Source organism: Buteo buteo, chromosome 2 (genome assembly GCF_964188355.1).
Source record: "Buteo buteo chromosome 2, bButBut1.hap1.1, whole genome shotgun sequence".
Classification (NCBI taxonomy): Eukaryota; Metazoa; Chordata; class Aves; order Accipitriformes; family Accipitridae; genus Buteo; species Buteo buteo.
Genome location: NC_134172.1, coordinates 14,104,426 through 14,120,117, shown reverse-complemented (window position 1 = coordinate 14,120,117; position 15,692 = coordinate 14,104,426). Strand labels below are relative to the sequence as shown.

The window sequence follows — 15,692 nt, the reverse complement described above, 5'->3', positions numbered from 1 at the left end:
GTACTTGACTTCCAAAGAAAGAGCAGCATCTGTAGGGGTGAAAAGTCAACCCCTCTGGGCTCTGACTTACTAAGAGAAAGGTTATTCCATAACAGCCTGTCGACCTTCAGCCAAAACCACCACTGGCACTCTTCCCTCCTGGCCTTCTTTAGAAGATCCCTTCTTCTAGGACTTGGAGAGGACTTCTAGGACGTCTCGCAGGTCCTGCCCCCAGGCACGACTATCCCACACCCCGCTAGCTCTCCACTGGTGAGCGACTCTCACTTCTCATAGCTGGGGTGCAGACAGATGAGGCGAGGATTTCATTAAACTTGACTTGAAAGCCCAGCAGAATTCCAGCCCCGTTTCTGTAACCTGCAGGAGAAGCCTTCCTGGGGTTTATCCTTACCCGAACCCGAGGGGTCCGAAGATGTCTCTGGACTCTACTTCGGAGCGCACCCTCGTATTCGTTCTGCTTTTGTAATTTCACGAGAAGTACTATTGTTATATTTGAGTGATACGCTAATCACTTTTCCAAAGAAAACGGAAAGCTTTTTCTGTTGAAGGCAATTTTTGATTAAAGACTGACTTTTTACAAGCCAAAACAATTAATTTGGTTAATGGTCACATTTTCCCTTGAAAATAATCTCAGTGTAATTTTTTTCCTTAGGCTGAATTTTGGGAACTCGGTGTCTAAACATCCCCCCCCCAAGTTTTTACTGTGCATGGCTGTGAAGCCCACTTGAAAGACTTCACATCCTGCTGTCTTCCTGACATTGTTGGAGGGGAATAACTGCTTTTAACAGGGGTAAGGGATTCACCGTCTATTCATTTGGACTGAGGTGTCTAATTTTAGGCAGCCAAGCTTCTTGCCTGAAGTTCTTTGTGCCTCAGATTATCTACCTCTAAAATGGGTCTAATGTTCTTTGTTTGTCTCCGAGGGCTGACAGGAGGTTTACTTAATTTACACCTGCAAAGTGCTTTACGATCGGAGCAAAACGCGCCCATTTAAATGCAGCGCTTTATGACAGCGCAGGAGGAGATGCTACTGTCGTTTATCCCGGTGTCAGACGGGACTAATCCCATCGCAAACGAGGGCATCGCAGACGGGACGAGGCAGCGCAAACCTCAAATACGCAGCTAGCTCTCCTTGGGCACCGCGGTGAAGCTCAGAAAAAAATAATAAAAAATAAAAAAAATTAAAAAAAATAGGTAAATTTTCGGCGCAGTCTTACTCCCCGGCTTCCCATTCCTCTTCCCAGAGAAGCCACACGCGGTTGAGACGGGCACCCGCGGCCCCGGGGGCCGGGCCGGCCGGGAGCGCGCTTGGCCGGGCGGGAGCGCGCAGCGGCGCGGCCGCGGCGGCCGCCTCATCCCGCGGGGCTCCCGGCGCTTCCCCGCGGGAAAGCGGGGATCCCCCCCGACCCCCGTCCCGGGTCCCGGCAGCCCTGCGGGGAGGAGCGCGGGTGTCCCGGGGCGGAGGGCGGCGGGGGGGGGGCCGTGGCTGCCGGGGGAGGCGGCAGGCATCGGCCCGGAGGCTGCGGGGGCTGACAGGTGAGGGGAACGCTTGGCCATCCGGGGGGCTGTTCCCCAAAGGCGAAGGTGGAGGAGGAGGAAGGGCTTATCAGACCCCCGATCCGCCCGCCGGCTTTACAGCCAGCCCTGGAGGAGGGCTGGGGAGGAGAGGGCAGAGCCAAGAAATACGGTAGGTCAACAAAACCAACAGACACCGGTTATTGCTGGCATCGCGTCTGGCGTTTGAGCGTTGATGATTAACGTATTGGTTATGTGTGCGTGTGATGCAAGAGGCACGGTAAGTGGTTCGCTCGCATATTCAGCTCTCCGGCCCCGTTCACTTTGTCCAGACAAAATCCCCAACATAAAAGGCTTATCTCGCAAATTAGCCAGCACAGTCATCCCAGGACTTTATTTGTTTTAAGCTGTGGGCCCCAGCGTGACAGACACACCCATTTTAAAAAAAAAATAAAAAATACTGCCCTTTGCAATAGGGTTTTCTAACACACACACACACACACACACCCCTTTTACTTTTTTCCCCCAAAGTGGCAAAAAAACCTGCTGGACTCAATATACCGGCAAGACTGACAATAAGGGAGACCCAAATCTGGCTCTGTTGGATATTGGTTAATGTCGTAGTAGGATCCAGCTCTGCTATTTGGATGCACACTGGTTGTGGTGTAGGGGGAAGTGTGAAGCAAAAGAAGGGTTGGCAAGAAGCTACAGAGAAAAGAGAGCTAGGAACACTCTGAAATAGTATCAGGGAAGTGAAAACACGAAGTGGTAAGTAGTAGCAAAAAAACTGGAAGGTGAAAGGCAAAAATAGAAAACAAAAGGAAGAAAAAAGAAGAACATTTCTGAAAGATGAATGGGTCAAAAGAGATTGTTGCAGGATATAGCTCTGGACCTAACCCTATAAAAATGCCTATCTGTATTCGTAGTGGGGTGGGTGGCAGGGATGAGATACCTGACATGTTTGTAAAACAGTTGAGGCCCTGCAGGATGTGCTGATTTTTTAAGAGCTTTGCCTTTCTCAGAACTGCTTAATAACTGTAATTTTAAGTAGTCCAGAACACATGATAGTGTGAATCATGGTTCCTGTGGCAAACCTGTGGTAAGAAGTTGTGCCAGCAGTAGTATAACAGCTTATTAGAAGGTGAACATACGCTTTTCATCCAAACATGGATATAGCAAAGGCATTTTGAAGACTGAAAGTCTGTTAATCAAAAGAATATGTTTCTGTTTGAAAAATAAAAACTCCTTCACATACCCGAAACACAAATTAGTCCACCTACTGCTTTTGGTCATTCCCATTAAATAAAGTTTTTTTCTTCTATAGGGAGACAGAACTAGCAGTACTCAAATGAACACCACACCGAAAATACGATATCTCTTTAATTGCACAAATATTCCATTAAGTTAAAGAAGGTGGCCTAAAGCACTGAAATTTGCCATTCAACAGCTCATCAAAGGCTTTGAAACACTTTATAAAGAAGCATAATTTCTGACTGAAGATTTCTGCAGAGAGATGTAGAGGGTCACATTCTTAGCTGGTATAAAAATGAGGTAAGTCCAATTAGATTATTCTAATTTATGATCTTGAGACATTTTTGAGATAGTATCCTAACCGAAGCTTGAGATACTTTTCCATTAAAGGCTTCCCTCCTGCGAGACTTACAAAGTAACATACTTTTTTACTTTTTTTTTTCCTTAAAAAGTAAAAGTAATAGATTCTTAATAGGTGAATCAAAAGTGGTATTTCTCACTCAAGAGCATTTTCCAACCTTAACTCAGCCTTCCTTTCATTTCTCTACAAAAGAGTGACTGCGAGCAGCCCCTTAGCCCTCGTTCAGCTTGCGTGGCTGTTGTAATCTCTGCCAGCCACCAGCAAGCAATCTCCAAATCAGCAATGTCAGGCAGAAGAGTGGTGAGGCATGTGATGGTGGGTGCTCTGTTGGGACAGTGGTAGACCAAAAGCAGAGGGGAAGTTACTGACAGGTCAGGGGCAAAAAGCTATTATGTTCCTAGCTTTTATTGCCTCCGTTTGTAAGTGTGGTATTAGCGGCTTCCCAGAGTCGTGACTGAAGTAAGGGGCTTACCCAATGCCAGGTAATAAGTCTGTGGCACAGATGGATCTCCGGGGTACGAACCCACCTTCTTAATCAAGAAACAAGCACTGTTCTTTCCCTTACCAGTAGTCCCTTTCTCAGACTCTTCACAGAAATGCCATCATACTCAACAGTGTGCTCGACAAATTCATTTTGCCTTTTATACCACTTGCTAGCGGTGGGTGCATATGTACATACAGGCCTGGGTAGAAGAGCCAAGTACCAGGCCTTTCAAGAGAGTCTCCTAATTGAAACTTGAGATACTTTTCCCTTAAAAGTTTCCAAGGTCTTTGGGAGAAACAGTATTCTTAAGGATATAAACACAATTTTTTTTCCTATCTGAAAAACTGCATTGTCTGCCCTGTCAGAAATGGTTTTGTGACAATTCCTAGATTGCCTTTCCTGATGATATAGAAAAAAATTTGCAACTTTCTGGTTTAAATTGTAATTTACTTCTCACCTTAAGGAGTCAAAAATGTATTCTCTGCCCTACATAGGTCCACAGTAGAGTTTGAACGTGAACCACAGCCTAGTTTTCAGCCATATGAGCCAAGGCATAGGCAAGGATTTAAACCTGACTTCCACATGAGGAAGGTGATTCCATCATTCGTGAATAGCAATAGGCAAACTGGTGGCCTACCTCCAGTTTGATTTCTGAATTTTAGCCCCAATCCCTGCTCCGTCACCTCAGTTTTTAGATGAGATTTTATCAGAGGGGTTGAAAATGCAGTTGTTGCATTGCTGCTTTGTGAACTGCAGGGCATTGACTTGTCTATCGTCATGTAAAGCCAGCATTTAATGGCTCTTCAAACAGAAGTCTAAAGGGCCAAATTCTCCACATCCATGGGTCAATTTTACACTAGTGCATTATTCCACTGAGTGTCACAAGTCAAATCACAGTGTTATCTAAAGTCTTCATTTTCCGACTGTAGTACAAAGCGAGCAGAATCCACAGCATATTTTTGAGTAAAAAATTCTTGCGCAAAGGGTTGTCTTAATACTTTTTTACTTTAGTACTTTACATAACTAACTGCAGCATTTAAGCTGCAAAGAGGAAGGAATAGCCTTGTTACTGAGGTGCTATGAGGAGTGTTTCTGCTATTATTCCTGTTTAACAGAGTTCTCATGCAATGCTTGTGGTCCCAGAGGATTTTCTTTTTATGCCATTCTGTGTCTCTCCCCAAAAGGTCTGAGCATCCTCCAGTAATGAACTGACCAACACAATCCATGTGTTTCCTACTTGCCAGAATAACGGTAGTACCAAATCATGGTCCGTATAGTCTATCCAGAAAAACAGAAGCACAGCCTTGAGAGGTCAAAATACATATGGCTTTACCAAAATCACACAGTTTACATCTACTGATGGCCTGACCTGCCATCAACAGCACAGTGCAGCTTATACTGCTTTGGGAGGGAAGGGAACCAGCAACAATTTAAAAATCCTTGTTCCCCTGTGGTCAGAAATGGTATGCTGGCATCGTACTAGTATGCAACCACATTTAAACATAGCTGTGGCTGGCATAGCCTGAATTCTAATGTGGACAGTACCTAATTTAGGACAGACGCGGGAGAAGCTGAATGTAAATGCGCATAGGGGAATATAAATGACTGGCACTAGTGTCACTTTCACTTTGTTATTAAAAGCAGTCTCGATGCTTTGGAAGCAAACAGGCATCAGAGAAGTGGAACTGGCTGCTGCTTTTAGCACAAGGACAGGGACCCTCTAATTTTAACTCTTCATGAATGTAGCGTATGAGCAAGATAGATACACTGATGGAAGCAGGGAAGGAATCTGGTCATCCTCTGAATACAGGCAGCTCCAGCTGAGATCGCCTCATGTTCTGGTTTGGAGGCACTCACTTAGGTTTTATGCCACACCAGTTCCTAGACAAAAGCCAATTTCTTCCTTATGAGAATTGTTTTTTTCCACTGGGAGCAAAGCTATTAAATGACTGCAGAAGACAGTGTAGGTGAGGGTCACTTCTCAGCTGTAAGTTAAAGGTCATTGTCATCTACTAGAAGGCAGGAGACTTCAGCAGCTGTGTGTTTTCGCCGTCATAGTATCTCACAGGGAAACATTTTCTCTCCCATGGCAAGTTGCCTGAACCATTTGGTCAGTTGTAGGCCCCTTAGCTCGTTGCCCAAACCAAGGACGGCGAACCAAGCTACTGCGGCTCTGCGGAACGGAGGCGAACGTCCGTCCTGTGCCCCGACTGCCCGACCGCCGCAGGGGGAGACGAGCCCCAGGCAGGGGAATGCACTGCTGAGCTGTCGAATTCACTGCAGAGAGGCTGATCCAGCTGGAACTGACAGATCAACGTTAAGCTCAGGTGATTAAAAAGGCAGGGGCTACACAGCTGTATTGCCTTCACTTGCTGCGGTTGTTTTCCAGTGTAGACGAACACCCTGTTGCATTCATTTCTACATAAAATAATACCATTTGCTTTGTCAATTAGGACTGTATAACTCTTAGCAAAATGTGCTGCTATCTGCCTATGTCATTTTTAGCAGGATGTTAATAAATATACAGGTTGGCCTTGTCACTGCTTCTGAAATAAATTAAGGTTTCTTTTGTCAAAGCTTTTAATAGACTTTTGGATTGGAAAAGTGCCGAGATGGTCACAGGATCGCATGACTCAGAGGGCTACTGAGATTTAAAAGTGCTTTAAAAGTTTAAAACAATAAAAATAGCTCTACTGTGTCATTTTTAATAGATATAAATGTGTGTTACACAATTCAGACCCAGAAACTCCTTTCAGTAATGAACAAAGATCATCATCATAGCTGACATTTCTGAAATGTTTGAGAAGTAAGTTCAAGGTCATGTTTGAATGCAAACATGTTACACATAGTAATTATCATGAGTTTGTTATATTTACTGTAACAAAGTATTCAGAGAGTCATGCATCAAGTAAACTAATGGTCTATTATTGAGCAAAGTTTAACATCAAGCAATGTGCTATGAATTTTAAAACATTTTTCAATGTCAGACACAGAAATTGTAATGAGAAAAGTATCTCGATTATGAAAGATTTGCGAAAGGGGAGAAGAGGGGAGAAGGAAAGGAGAGTAGAGGGAAAGGTTTTTAAAAAAATAAAACCAACAGAACAACCTTTTCTGAAAGCATAATATTCAGATCCTGTTGCGTAGCTAACCGGATGGGAACTATAGAAGTCTTTCAAATCATGTTATGAATATTACTATCTTAAACTTCCCAAGGCAGGTGGAACTCTCTCCTGTTCATTTCCAAGCTTGTACATTTTGACCTACTGTCAGACTGAAACTGCATGGCTGAAAGTGCTCTTGGCCTCTCCAGGAGACCTCTGTGAGTAATGCACAGGTCTCATCTCCTGACACAAGATCCCTTCGCTGGAGGCAGTTTCAGTATTAATCAGTCTGTCGTCGCTATGGGCTACAACCTGCTAACAAAAACCTTGGACTTCTTACTGATTCATTGTAGTCAGTGCTCTTATTTAACAGGGTTTTAATTTAAGCAACGTAATTGCCTCCAAGATTTTTTTTTAAGCAAAAGTTTTTTGGCCAAAGATGTTTATTGATCCCATGGTCTTTTCCTACTACTTGTTTCATATTTGCACTGTGCTAAAATTTTGGCTTGCCTTTCTTTTAAAATCCCTGGCAAGACATTATTGATTTCACACTGGGGACAAATCCTGGCGAATTGTCCAGGAAGACACACTAATATCTGTGCTGGGGGTGGCAGCCAGACCTGCAGACCAAGTGAATGGGAGTTGGGTTCAGGGACACGTTTGTTCAAGACATCTCTAGAAGCAAGGCCGTCACATGGTCTTCATCACTCTTTTGTGATGTGGCCCTGCCACACAAAGATCCCAGGGGTGAATTTCACTCAAAAAGAGGAAATCAAGTTAAAAGTGCTTAGCCAAAATGGCATTGCTGTGGTTATTAGAGATGAGGGAAAGGGTTAAGATTCAGATCTGAAGGCCTAGACCACACCAGAAGAATTAGGGAAATGATTTAGCTGGCTCTACAAATCGAGCTCAGCAGGGAAGTGCAAATACAGCAGAGGGATCCAGTAGCTCCATGAAGGAGTTAGACAAAATGTTAAATCCCAGCAAATAATCTTGAAAGGTGTATTTCAGCAAAGCATTTCACCACTGTTTAGATATTTCACTTGGGCAGGCACAGGCTGCTAAGAGGTGTCCTCTAGAAATCACAGAAAAAGGTACTAACCTCCAAATAAAGGGAGAACTAGATTTGCTACCCAAGAGATGCAATTAGTATTTGATGCCATTCATATTTTTGCACCCAATGAATGCCTGTCTAATGAAAGGATTTATTTCTAGGTCGGTACCATCTTCATTATTTCCAAAGCCCTGGGAATGACCATTACAGTCATTGTAACAGTCCTTGCCTTCTTCCTGTGACAGTTTTCATTGGCAGATCTCAACATGCTTTACAAAAGAAGTCAAAATCATTAACCCCATCTTACAAACAGGATAAATAAGGCACAGGAGGAAGGGAGGGGGCAAGATCTCTCCTGAGGTCAGACAAGGACTCAGACACAAGCAGGCACAGTCCCAGGCCAGTGATCAGCTGTGTAGGTTCCTAAACTAGCCCCTCTGCTCATCTGCTTTGGGCCTCTGGTGGTTTTTTTAAAAGGTCTATATGCACAAATGTGGGACTGATAGAGAACTGGTCACTAGCTGGTGAAGTCCAGGATGTATCATCTACGTTGTTTCGCTATTGTCACGTGCAACTATTTTTTGTTCCCCACCCCAAATTGCTTAGGAGACAAACACTTTTTAATAATGCTGGAAGTATCTGTGTCTATTTAAAAGCATTTCCTTCTGCAAAGCTACTCCCAAGCATAGTGGCGTATATTATATTTTTAAAACAGAGCATTGAAGTTAGTGGTCGTGACTGGAATTTATCTGTAAAGATACTGCAATACTCGGAGTTGTTGGGGAAAGCCTTTTTAAAGTTGCAGTTCCTGGAGCCATGGGAAAAGAATGGGATCTCCATTTCTTTTTTTAAAAAGAAAATTCTAGCCCTAGTTTATGAAATAAAACTGGAAAATGTGAACTTGGGAGCTCTGAAAACAGGACTGAATTAAAAGACTCCAATACATGTGCACTTTTGCTTATTTACTCACTTTTTTGTGACTTCCTGTTTCAGGAAACCTTGTTCATCATTTTTGATGACTCAGGACTAGTGACTGTATAGATCCAGGGAGGAGTTTTTTTGCTCTGGCCTTCAAATTTCTTACGGGACACTCATGAAGGGTCATGGATCTTGTAGATAAAAACATGCTGGGGACAGATTTCCTGGGTACAACACGTTTATGGTGACTGAAAGGGCTTTGGGTTTGAAACGTGCAGGCCTTTCATTAGCTTATGTCCAGATTTCTATGTCTAACTCTGGTAACAAACATGCCAAACAGCTCTGAGAGATAAAGCAAGAGGGCAGGGAGGGACCTGGGGTACAAGGCAATGCGCTATTGGGTGCACGTCTCGGGTTTGAACAGTTAGTCACAGATCTCTGAGAGACAGAAGGCTAAAATCTAAGCAAGGATACAACTCCTGCAAACCAGTGGCCTAGCTGTTAATTCTTAAATATAATCACCAGTACCATGCCTCTGAAAAGCTGTTTCTCTCATCCCTCACACACAGCAAGGAGCATATCAATACGCTCTTCAGAGGAGATGGATGGATAGCTTAATTCACTTTGCAAATCTATGGAAGCAACACTTTAGCACTTTGGCACAAACTGTCTCTGACATTGAAAATTAGTAAAGAAAAGAAGTGGTGAAAATGTCAGGAGCGGGAGGACTTCATTTTTCTCTTGTTTAAAATGTCATCTGTTATCTGCAATCAATGCAAGGAGACAACTTCCCATACCATAATGATTTACAGTATGTTTATAGGCACGGATAGAAGTAATCACAGGGTTAGGCGAATGTTTCTTGGTGAATTCTTCAAGTGTCAGAAGTGCTTAGTTCTGCAGTTCTCTCTTCCCAAGAATGCAGGGGAGATCGGCACGGAGAGCTATGCGATTTCTGCATCTCCATACACAAACCCATAAAATCCACAGCCTATCTGGTCTCAGCTATGTACAAACATATCCCATGACCAGATGCCTATGACTTTTAAAAAAATGTTGCCTTTACCACTGAAGAAAAGGCAATAAATATTTTTCACTCTTTTCATATCTAAACAAATATGTATGAAAGGAAATACACTCATGGTCTTAGTGCTAGATTTAATGTTTTAAACTTTCCATTGTTTGGAATTTCCTGTTTAGTGCCTTGAAAATAAAACTTCCACTACTGATTTTTGTTCTTTCCCAGTGAGAACTCATTGTCCGTACCTCTCAAATGGTACCGAGATGAATGAGCCCCAGTTTATTCATTTCCTTTGTGTCCCCAGAATTTGGGATACTGTTGGATACAATATCTCCTCTGCCCCCAGAATTCCTGTTTAATATTCCTTAGCAACAGGACCTTGGATGTTTTGCTGGCTTTTGTGGCCATACAGCTCCACAGACATCACGTGCTCTTTTCCACCCGATACTCTATGTGAAGCAGGGAAGTGTTGAAACTCACGGTTTATGGATGGCAAATTAAAATAAAAACAGCTCAGCATTTAATACTTCTGAGAATTTTTTAGTCTGAGGCTCAGAGCACAGAGGTAGAGTAAGGAATGAGTGCCAGGGCTTTCACATCTTGGGCCACTGCCACAATAACTTATTTGTCCTTCCTGTCAGTGAGTGAATGATGGCTTTTAATAAATAAAACGATTCCCGAATCTTGTGGCCACTCCCCATCACATTAGCATGGTGGTTTTCCAGAGAAGTTACTCACGCTGTCCCCACAGCTGCTGCTGGCTAACTCCAGCTCCTACAATAGGGAAAGGCATGGTGTTTGCGTAATGTTCAAAATTAGAGCTGGTCAAAAATTTTCAGTTGAAGTATTTTTTTTTTAAATAAAGATGGTCTATATTCTTACAAGTGCTATTTCTTGCAGAAATTCCATTCCAGTTCTTTTAATGAAAAGTTGAAGAAAACCCATTTTTTTCTTATTTTACCCTCTGAAAGCCTAGAAAACTTTCCAAAAGCAAACCAATTAAAAGCTTTAAGTCCAAATCTTACACACTTACAGATATTCCAACCAGTTCTTTCTAGCCAGCCCTTTTGTCTCTTATGAGAGCAGCTATGAAGCACCCAAAGTGTAGCATGGGGAACTGTCCCTTCCCCAGCAGCTGTGCTTGCAGTCGGCACATCTGCCCAGGAACCACCACCCCGCAGTCAGCTCCTGCCCAGAAGCTGCCATCTCTTCCGTAACACCATTTTTTCCCCGAAAGCCTGGTGTGTGAGTGTTACAGGGTGTACAGCAGGTTAGAGCACAGGTTTAATTATTCAAGTAGCTCTATTTTACACACCCAGTAGTTCCCCTCAAAAGAAAACATACGCTTTGGTCCTTGGCATTTCCACAGTGCTCACTCACCATCTTAGTATTTATCTATTCCCAGCTCTTCTACTTGCCTGGAGGGTGACCTTGAACAAGTACCTTCATTTGTCCGTGTTTTTGCACCATTTCTTCTGTTTCTGTTTTCAAGAGCTTCAGAATGAACATCATCCAAGAAAGGGACAATCTGATTTTTGTGTCTAAGAAAACCATCATGATGAAGCAAAATATATATTAATATTATCAGGGGAAAATAATATGAGTAATAAATAGTAAATAAGTCTCATGACCCAAGTTATAAGTGGTGAGGTCCTGCCTTCTGCTTATTTTACTACTCCATGCTGCTTTTGAACAGATTCTCAAATATCCTCCCAAAATAGAACATATAAACACAACTTACAAAACTCAGAAAGAAAAAAAAAAGAGTATAAGCTGATGCAATATAAAAATAAGGGTTAATTCACAACTATAGATAGCATTTCAACTCTGTATGCACATTGCTTAGCATATATTCACTAATAAAATCTAACCTGATGCTTTATCTATGGAAGCAGTGATGTTCCTAGAAATCCTTAGTATAGTAACATTTTGGAAAACAACCGAGGGGATCAGTCATTTTCTTTCTGTTACAGTAAAAGCTTCAGGATTTCAAATGGATAAACACGCTGCAATTTGAGCTTGGTGAGTCATACTTAACAAGGCAGATGTGTGCTGAGAATTAGCAGTCCATAATGCACGGGTTTTCCTAGTCTTGTTCGACTAAATTACTAAAGACAGAGCAGGCAGAAAACACAAAGTCTCGAGCAGCCATGTATTTCTCTTTCTTCCAGGACACAGAGATCACTCTGGTAATGGCTGCACGAAGAAGGCTGCAATGATAGAGAGGAGCCATTCATTCATGGTGGTGCAAACAGGGCACCAAAGCCTGTCTGACGCAGGGACAAGGCTGAGGCCCTGGGGCAGCTTAGAAATTGGCTGTTAGCTCAGACTGAACACTGACCCTGCAAATCACTGCACCTGTGAGCCCCTATTCAGGTACAGAGTTGCTTTCAAGTCAACAGCTGATATGAAAGGAAATTAAATTAATGGGATTACCTACCTGTGTAAAAGCCATATTCATGTGATGGAGAGAAATAGAGTTCTGCAAGCAGCAGAGAAACATCCTTTTGCCCCATACAATTGCTCCTGACTCTTTCAGAACCAGGCTTCACATTTTCCTTTACCTCTTTGTCACCTTCGTTTCATCCTTGATCCTGAACTTTCTTCAGCTCCTATTTTTCCTGCACCTATTAATCTGCTTCAGATACTCTCTGCAACTGTCACCTTTGTTTAAATTCTTGTGTATATCACTCTCCTCTCATCTTGATTGCTGCTCTTCCTTTTTCTACAACATCCCCAAACTCCAGCATACAGCATTTGTAAAATAATGCTGCCTGACTTCTAGGCTATACAGGAAGCTCAGCTCATCCTATTCTCAAATAATTCCACATACCTCTGTATCAATTTCAAATTGCCTGTCCCACTGCACATCTATTGCCCAGTTTAGAATTTTCGTCCCCTTATTGTGACCCATTTCCTTCCTCATCTGATACATTTCTTTCTCTCTTTTTTTTTTTTTAATAGAAAGTCACTCTTATTTAGAAAATTCAGTTCCATCCGGAATAGCTTTTCTGTCTATTGCTATCTCATCGAATTTTGGAGCCAAATTTGTATCTGCTGTAGTATTTCTTTCGAAGCCAGTGGGGTTGTGTCCATTTGCTACTATTTTGGCCCACAGATACATCTTAAATAGCAGAAGGAAAAATGTATTTTATTCTCTTGATTTCTTTTTCTGCAATTCTGATTTTATTTTGTAGAAATCTGTTACATATAATGGCTTACTCTATCAAGTGCTTTATAAAAGTCATATATGAAAGAGCTGATACAAAATCAAATTGCCCTGTATCTCTGCTCCTGTAAATCCCTGTGTTATCTTTGGCTACATGATACATCTTAATCATGGAATCACAGCTGATTACTAAATATTTGTACATGTAAGCCCCAAGGAATGCTAAATTTCTTTTTTCTTTTCAACTAGGCATGCTATTAATTAATGCATAGCAAAATGATTAAAAGCATTTTTCAAATAATGAACAATACAGAGACAGATGAGTTAATTGATTGATCGGTGTATGAGCAGGTCCTAATGGATTAGCATTTGCATATTAACACAGATCCAATCTCTCTCTCTTAATGAGCTGCTTGCCACATTTTGTCTTCTTTTAAGCAGCAGTGAGCAGGATAAAACAAATAAATCCACTGGATTGCTCCCTCTCAAGGGACAAAACTTTAAAAAAGGCCTTTCTCCAGCACTGATTTATATAAACCTTCTGCACGTCAGCGTAGTAGGTACACAGGCACAGGCACATTCACACTTTATCTCAAGTTACTTGTGAAAGGAACCATTCTGAAAATCACAGAAATTTACAGCTACTGCTTATCAGATGCTTATAACGTAATTTTCTCCACAATGATCTGGCATTTGCTGCAGCGGGTTTTGCTGTGCAAGAAGATGGAGTGGGATGTCACTGACCAGCTCGTTCCATCTGTGGCCTTTCCACTGCCATCGGCAGCAGGACTGTGCACATCCCTCTGATCCAAGAGTCCACAAGGAAAGGACCTGAATCATGTCAGGTAGGTAGATGGTAATTTTTAGTCACTGGGCTCACTGAGAAGGATTTCAAACCTTCCAGCATCTCCAGTACTCAAGGGCTAGATATGGGCAGTGTAATGAAGACAAAAGCAATGAATGCATCTCCCACCAGCAGCGTGACCACAATAATATGTGGCAAATCTGTTTTCCTTTCAAAACCTTTCAAAACCGGGGTTCAGTCTTGTTTATTCAAGATAACTAGAAAGAAAAAAAAGAAAAAATCAGGATGCTTTGGTGGTATACAAACCCTAAGTATTGCTGTCACCAGGTAAATCTGTGTGACTTTGGGCGCAATATCATGCAGCACGGCAGGACACAATCTCCTTCACACGTACATACCAGTATGTATATAGCTGTAACCATGCGTTGTAGCCAAGTTAACTGGCAATCTGAGGGAATTCTGGGACCCAAGTTAATGTCACAATATGGAACTGCAGTGCACCATATAAGAAAATATTTGAAGCTAGCTCAGGGATCTGTAACACACCACTGGTTTGAGCCGTGTAGACATGCCCTTTGAGTTCTTGGCCCAGAGCCTTGATTAGAGTCAATTGGCATAGCTGTGTTACAGTCACTTCCCTATTTACATAGGGTAGGATCTGGTCCATTATGTATTTTGGCCATGGAGTACCGCTCTGCCTTCTGCTCAGCTGGCTGGCTGTGAAGATGGCAGCCGCTGGGTTTTGAACTTGGCATTCGGGGTCAAGCTGGGTGACACCGCAAACTTTCCGCGCTTGGGCAAGTTTCCAAAGTTTCCAGGAAACCCGCGTGACCTCCTGCTACCTGAGATTCCCTTGGATTGTTTCATTTGACTCCGCTGGCTGCTGGGGTCGACATGGACTGTGGGTGCCCTCGAGCGGGTCCCACCCCAGGCGGAGCGCTAGCAGCGGAGGGGGACGCCAGCACCCAGCATTGGGTGGGAGGCAGCGGCAAGCCAGCAGCTCCGATGGGATGCGCTGCCTTCAGGGTGAACTGCCACACGATGAACTAGCTGCAGGTTTTGAATGTCTGCGTTCGGCTGTGAAGAGACTCTGCTGCTGTTTTGATTGACGTGGTTCAGAAGATAGGAAGGGTGTTTTCATCTGGGGTCTACGGTTTAAGGCAACCTTTAGAGAATGGGACCATTTATGGATTCTATATTGAATGGCTTTAAGCCCCTATTTGAGCAACAAAGATAATTAATCCACTTAGGGAGGGTTTTTTACTCAAAGAGTTTGTTTCAAATGGGTTGTCCTAAATTAACTGTAAGCTTATCTGTGTTAGATTAATGCAGAAGGTGGGACTGATCCTTTTCTTCGCTGTATGAATGCTTGTTTAGATTCCACCAACCTGTGTTAATCATTTCAATTCTGAAAGAAATGGGAATAAAAGTCTCAAAAAAATCTCTAATTGTTATTCTAATAATGTTTATATTATAAATTATAATTACAGGTTGTGCATTCGTGATTAATGGAGACCATCATGAATTTTTGGAAATCGGTGCTGAAGTATTTTGTTACTGTAATAGTGTCTGTTAATATCTGTCACTTTTTTCATGAAAAAATATTCCAGGCATGTGTAGCTCTCTATCTATCACCTGCCTATCTGGGCATGATAAATGCAACAAAAAACCCAAAAGGATTGACATTGATATGAGTTTTCCATCGACTTCTATCAAATAAGAAATAAACCCAGTGCAGGGGCCTGGCCAAGGTTTCTACTCGTAATAACTATTTTAGGCCTTTTTTTTTTTTTTCAAAGTTATTACAATATAGAAAGAAATATAAACAGACCTGATCTCTCTGAAATGCCACATATATCCAATATAAAAATTAAAAACAAAAGCAGGAAAACTATAGTCTACAAACTTCTTCGCTTTCATTTTCTAATCTGCCTAAGGAGCTACTCAAACAATTGGGACCTTTAAGATTTTGATAAAATCTTGTTTTCCAGAATTCTGCAGCGCTGAAAAAGG

General features: G+C 42.4%; 1 long non-coding RNA gene across 2 annotated transcripts; it reads left to right on the top strand.

Moving 5' to 3' along the window:
- Positions 1–1,142: 1,142 nt before the first annotated feature.
- Positions 1,143–7,859, top strand: LOC142028604 (uncharacterized). 2 transcript variants are annotated; one of them, XR_012649635.1, is made up of 3 exons: positions 1,143–1,684; positions 2,960–3,063; positions 4,793–7,859. It is a non-coding gene; the product is annotated as an uncharacterized LOC142028604 (long non-coding RNA). The 2 variants fall into 2 exon arrangements; XR_012649634.1 differs by having other exon boundaries at positions 2,837–3,063.
- Positions 7,860–15,692: the final 7,833 nt, after the last annotated feature.